Source organism: Sciurus carolinensis, unplaced genomic scaffold (genome assembly GCF_902686445.1).
Source record: "Sciurus carolinensis unplaced genomic scaffold, mSciCar1.2, whole genome shotgun sequence".
Taxonomy (NCBI): domain Eukaryota; kingdom Metazoa; phylum Chordata; class Mammalia; order Rodentia; family Sciuridae; genus Sciurus; species Sciurus carolinensis.
In genome coordinates this window covers 161,877-168,488 of record NW_025920132.1, presented here as the reverse complement: position 1 = coordinate 168,488, position 6,612 = coordinate 161,877, and the positions used below count along the sequence as shown (strand labels likewise).

Here is a 6,612-nt window from a genome sequence, read left to right as displayed (position 1 = left end):
CAATCTGTGAATACTTGATCATGTGAAAATTACTGATTTCTAGTCTGTTAATATTCAGCTACAGTAAATTTTATTCAGAAAAATAGCTTATTGGGTGTAATGTAAATAGATCAAGGACTGTAAGTCAGAGTTCATAGGGCAAGTAAGCCCATGTGGCCAGAGTGGCCATCACATGTGGTGGAGAGGGTTTGGAGGAAAAAAATCACACCTTACAAATCCTTGAGGAAAGAAATAAGTTTTAGGGGTGATTGTGGATGTAGTTCTGAACCTTATTAAAATACTGCCTACTCCATCATTTAATTTGATTTTGTTTACAATTCTTTTTGTGTGTATTGCATTGCTGGCTAGATTCTTAGGGAATGTTCATAGGCTATTACAATTATAGATGACCTACTTTTAGCCATAGAGAAAACATGGATCCTGTTTGGGAATTTTAGTTAAAATTTCACTTTTGTACATTGTTGTTCTATTAAATGTTTCTAGTTTTCTTTTGAGTGAGAAATATTAATTTGGTATTACATATCATTTACAGTATTAGTTTTATTTATTTGTGTTTGTGGTGCTAGAGATCTAACCAAGGGCCTCAGGCATGCTGGATGAGTAAATGCTCTACCACTAAGTCATATCCTCAGTTCCTAGAGTATCAGTTTTTAATTTGATTGCATAAACATTCTGAAAACAATGTGCAATATGGTTTTAAGAACTTCCCATTAAACTTTTTTAGAAAATATTGTTTCTTGGTTTGTATTGATAAAATGAATGAATGGAGCTAGGGATACAGTTAAGTTGTTAGAATGTTTGTTTTGCATGCACAAGACCCTGGGTTTAATTCCCAGAACCACACACACACACACACACACACACACACACACAAGAAAAAATAAAGAATGAATGGTAGCTATTTTTCATTTGTCAAATTGAAGTTTTTTTTATACAAAAGTTATCTTTAAAGCATTGTATATATCCTAAAATATTATTTTAAAATATTTTTTGAAATTAGTAGATGGAAAGTGATGTCAATTTGTCACCTGTTGAAACTATATTAATAAACTATTGAAATTAAAATTAAACTTAACAAAAATTGTTTTGATGTAACATTATAAGTGTACATTTACTCTTTTCTTTGGTTTTAGTCAACAGTACTTCAAATTAGTTGATGAGTGTGTATCCCAGACTGTATTGCATAAAGATGGAATGGATCTAGATTTTTCATATAAAAATGATTAGATTTAGATTTAAGTCAAATTGTACATGAGTATTTCTCCATTTAAATTCAAATCTTTTTCATATATATATAATATATATTATATTTTCTTATATATTATATATATTATGTTATATATATATATATATATATATATATATACATATATATATTATATTATGTGGTGTTGAGATCAGACCTAGGGCCTCATGCATGCTAGGCAAGTACAATACTACTGAACCACAACCCCAGCCCCAAATTGAAATATCTTATTGTATTTTATGACATGGGTTAGCTCTGTGACTTTGGTTCTCATGATGAACCTCCAGAGGGTCTTTGAGACCCTTTTAGGGGATCTCAATTATTATTTGCCTTTTTGATTCTATCGATGTATTTCACTGATGGTGGAAAGCAGTGGTGTGTAAAACTGTTATAAATTAAGGCAATGGTACTAAACTCTAGTCAGCAAATTATTTACTGTTCATAGAACAAAACAACACAAAGTGCACACTTGTAATCCCAGCTTCTCAGGAGGCAGAGGCCAGAGGATCATAAGTTCGAGACCAGATATGCAAATTTAGAAAGACCTTGTTTCAAAATAATAATAAAGGGGCAGAGCTATGGTTCAGTAGTAGAGCACCCCTGGGTGGAACCCTAAACTACAAACTAAACTAAACCTGACAATCTTTAATTGAAAATTTCCACATAGTCCTAAGAATAATGTTATTGCATGTTGCTTCTTGAGTACATTTTTTCAATACTGTATGTTAACAAGTGGATTATACACATAAAGCAGTTGTGTGTACCAAAGTACAACTAAAAAAAGTCAGTTTTAAATGCTGTCATAAGAACTGGTTACTGTAACTTAAGTGTTTAGAACATATTTTCTTAAAACAGAACAAGTGAGCCTGTACTTCAGAAAAAAAGTTTTTCACTATGACTGACAGATTTTGTAACCAAAGAGACAATTTGATCTTATAAGTGAAAATTTGAATTTTAAAAACTCATATCTATTGCTGTCACCTTGACAACTTTTCTGTAGTGAAAAAACTTTCTGGTGAGTTCAGTAGGATGGTTAACCAATGTGGTTATTTTGATAATTGTGGAGAGATGTGTCAAAATTTGGAAAATGTTCTTCAGTCAACAAATTACACTTTTTCTAAATGACTAGCATGTGATGATACAAGTTTAGCACAGGCAAAACATCCATTAAAAGTACAAAATTGGGGTCAGCGGTGCGGGGGCATCTGGAATTCCATCCAGTGCTTGACAAAGATCCTCTGGAGGATGATTGCAAAGGCTCATCCTAAAAGGAATTGCCGGATGTTTTGCTCCGAAGCATGGTGTTTTCTCTGATAATATATTACTCATTTCAGTCTGAACGGATTGCTTAAGGGAATGAGGGGAATACAACAAAAATTCCAGAAAATATTACCTACAATCTGAAAAACAATGGGTCTTTACCACTAACAAAATTAAAATTAATTTTGCAACCATACAATGAGTCCCTGAAAGCCTCTGGAGAAAATAGTTGTAGATCTGCCTTTGTCTCCAACAGGCTGGTTAAATTTTAACAATGGTTTTGTTCATGTGTGGTGGTGAGGTAAGAGAATAAGGTTCCACAACATTCCTTCCTTCCTACGAAGACTATGTCACCCCTATAATAAACATTGGTACACAATAACCATTGGGACCACTGCCCTCCTGTAACCCTTAACTCAGCAATTTAGATATTAACCAGATGGACCTAGTAGAGATGATCACATGAGATTACTTGTCTATTGTTTTAACTGTGAGAATAATAACCATGAGAATAGTAAGAATAGTCTTAGGTCACATAGAGTTTAGATATTAAGGAAGTAAATATTGTATTAGTTCATCGACATAGTTAGATATTCTTAAAACAATTGTGATTAGGTAAGGATAATCTGTAAGGTTACTGTTTTCTCATAATTTTTCTGTTCCTTGTTAAAAATATTTTCTGCCTATGCTTTGGAAACTTCTTTAATATTAACCACAGACTGCCATTATAGCTTGAAAAAAAATGTATATAAACCCAGCCTTCCCCAGAATAAAATGGGATTGATTGCACCAGAACTAGAGTCTGTGTCTTTCATTCTCCATCCATTGCTGACACTGTCTCCCCATGCCCCATTTACCAGTGTGGAACCCATGGACTCCTGCTATGGCTGGACCCTGGCACAGGGGTTGTAGTTCAGTGGTAAGAGTACTTGCCTAACACATGTAAGGGACTGGGTTTAATCCTCAGCATCACATTAAAAAATAAATAAAATAATGGTAAAAAATATCTGGCAGGAGGGATTTGGGATATGGTTCAGTGGTTAAGCACACCTGGGTCAAGCTCCAGTACCAAAAAAAAAAAGTAGATAGAGTCTAAGAAGGTAGATCAGTGGTAGAACTCACTGGAATCACAGTCTACAGTAACAAAAAAAAGGGTGCAACAGTAAATCCATGATCTTCAAGAAACAGTGAAAGTTCATTGATATATATGAGTCCATGTTCTAACTATTTAAAAAGTGCCATATGTGAAATTTTGATGTAACAGTAAAGAATAATATCCAGGATGATCTGAAAAGTGTATTAGCACACAATCCACCATTTCAGCTACATATCTGTGCAATGTTTGTTTTACTTACACACCCAGGAAGAGGAATGGAATGTATAGAATGAGTAAGGAGCTAGATAATATTAGTGATGAAGATAAAGAAAATGCTTGTGGAGAGAAATATTTCACACTTCCTGAGGAGTATGAGTGGGTCAGAGAAATTCAGAAATATGTTCTACATGTGCATCAAACCAAAATGGGAAATGAATTTGAATAGTGTCAGAAAGATATATTTCACCTGGACATTAGATTTTTTTTTTCTTGAGTAGTTATGGGATTTTGTCGATGAAGTATTGATAAAGAAATAGAAATCTTTTGGGCTGGGACTGTAGCTCAGTGGTAGAATGCTTGCCTTGTACATGTGAGATAGTAGGTTTGATCCTCAGCACCACATAAAAATAAATGAATGAATAAAGATATAAAAATAGAAAAATATTTGAACAGTGCTTGAAATATAAATGAAGCATATTTATACATTTTTAAAAGTGTATTGCTTATTAATTTTAAATGTTTAGAATAAATTTATAGTTTAAATACAAGAGAGACTTGTATTTATATGAATATGTGAGAGTAGAGATAAAGTTCAGCAAAAGGGGAAGAAGGTGTTCAAAAGCACAAGGTGCATTTAATTTCATATATTGTAGTAATTGAGAGATACTATCTATCTCTCAGAGAGTTAAATGTTTAGTGCCATGGATCCAGTCAACTTAGTAAGTAGAATGATAAAATATTATAATTAGGCAGGGACACTGTCTTCATCTTTCATAATAGGAAGTTACTTACAATGTTTTAAGTAGATCAATCAAGATATAGCTGCATGCACATATTATTTGAATTGAGAAGCTAACCACCAGAATAATCTAATACAGAGTGATAAGAGGTTGCATTTAGGAAGTGAGTTATGAGTTAGATGCAGTCATTTGGTTGACTGTTTTCTTGTTATAAAGTTTTTCTGTAGTAAACTATGTTCATGTATTAGTTTCATTTAAAAAAGGATAATACACATACACACATACACATATTTCATGGTAAATTCACTTGAATCATTTCTCCTACATAATATACTATCATAGCTATATCATAACTTATTTGCTCCATTATTATAGGCATTTAACTTATTTTCAGTTCTTTTAGCTAACATAAAAAAAGTATGTTAAAGGGTATTCTTGCCCAAAGGCAAAATCCTAAAAAACAGAACTCTTGCATGTAAAAAGTGTATAATTAAAATTTTATCAAGCATTGCCTAATTTTTAATCAGCAGTGTTCCTCATTTATACTTTGATTATTATACAGGAGAGTTGGTTTCCCCATGCCAAGTCCAGTACCTGACATTATGGACCATTTAATCATTGTTGTGAGTTCTCACTGAAAATTTTATATTTTTAAATTTGGTTGTAAAAATCCTTTCAGTATTTTTTTCCTTTAATGTACTGTTTTATTATGACTGTTTTCCTAGCTTCTGTTGGTCTCATTTTTCCTTTTTCCTTCAGAATATTTACAGGTTTATGATAGAAACTTTTGAGCATTTTATAATTGAACTCTCTCCTCTTGCCTGAAAGAAAGTTAATATTGTGCTTAGGTTTATCTTTTTTCCTTTCCTTTTTTTGTATCAGTTTTTATAAAGCTGCCTTGGTTCCAGCCTTGTGATGTTTCTACATTTTGTTTACTTTTTTAGTATTTACTTATCACTATTATTTCTAATTGCTTTCCATGATATTTTTTCTAAGCGGTTAAAATAAACAATGAATTTAAGTAGTATTGGAAAAGATTTTTGTCATTGTAATTTTAGATATTTGCATAGATCAAGCCAAACTAGAAGAATCTGAGGAAAAGGCATCAGAATTTTACAAAACATTAATTTAACTTTGACCAATTTTGCAAGGCTTTGTGGGGAACCACTGCCACATAATTGGCCCTCAGGGACTTGCTCCTCATTCCCTCTCTTCTTTACCTCCTTCAGGTATGCACCCATACACTGTTCTCCATGTAGGACTTCTTCAACCACCATGTTATTTATTTATTTATTTATTTTTGGCAGTACTGGGGATTGAACCCAGGGCCTTGTGCTTGTGAGGCAAACACTCTTCCAACTGAGTTATATCCCCAGCCCCACCATGTTATTTCAAACTCTTTATTCTGTTGTGCCCAGTGGCTTGAGACCCCACAAGGACCACCAGAGACCATGATCAATGCAAGCAACAAAGAGTCATTTATTAGCAAACTCGAGCCTGGTCCTCCACGCACTCGGTAACTGGTGATGCTAAGAGGCCCCGAGCCCTTGTTTAGCAGGGTTTTTATAATGAAAGGCAATCAGTCTTACAATGTTCTTTTTAATTGGTTAACATATAAAATTGTATAGAAAGCATATTAATTTAAGTTCTGGGTCACACTGACCTCCGAGAGGAGGGTTGTCATTATCTTTAAGTTTGCTTTTTGGGTCAACCATCTGACATTTACAGATAAGATAAGAGATGAGATAAAATTCTTTGTGGCTTTCATGAGAGGTTGAGGGCAGTTTGGGAAGAGCCTCATATTTACACGGTGCAAGCTTTTTCTATCTTTTCATTCCCCCCTCTCCAAGAACATTTAGAGAGCAAATCTTGGGTCTCTATTGTTTTAATTCTTGCTGCTTAATGGGCTGATAATTGACCTTTAGCACCATTAGCTGTACCATATTTATTCTATCTTTAACAAAATCAATTAACTTATTGATTATACAAGGTCCTATAGTTAAAGCTAGTAGCAACAATATTAGGGGTCCCACTATAGCGGACACCAGAGT

General features: G+C 33.5%; 1 non-coding gene across 1 annotated transcript; it reads right to left on the bottom strand.

The window, feature by feature from the left end:
• Positions 1 to 5,862: 5,862 nt before the first annotated feature.
• On the bottom strand, positions 5,863 to 5,935 carry Trnav-cac (transfer RNA valine (anticodon CAC)). The gene has a single exon. It is a non-coding gene; the product is annotated as a tRNA-Val (tRNA).
• Positions 5,936 to 6,612: the final 677 nt, after the last annotated feature.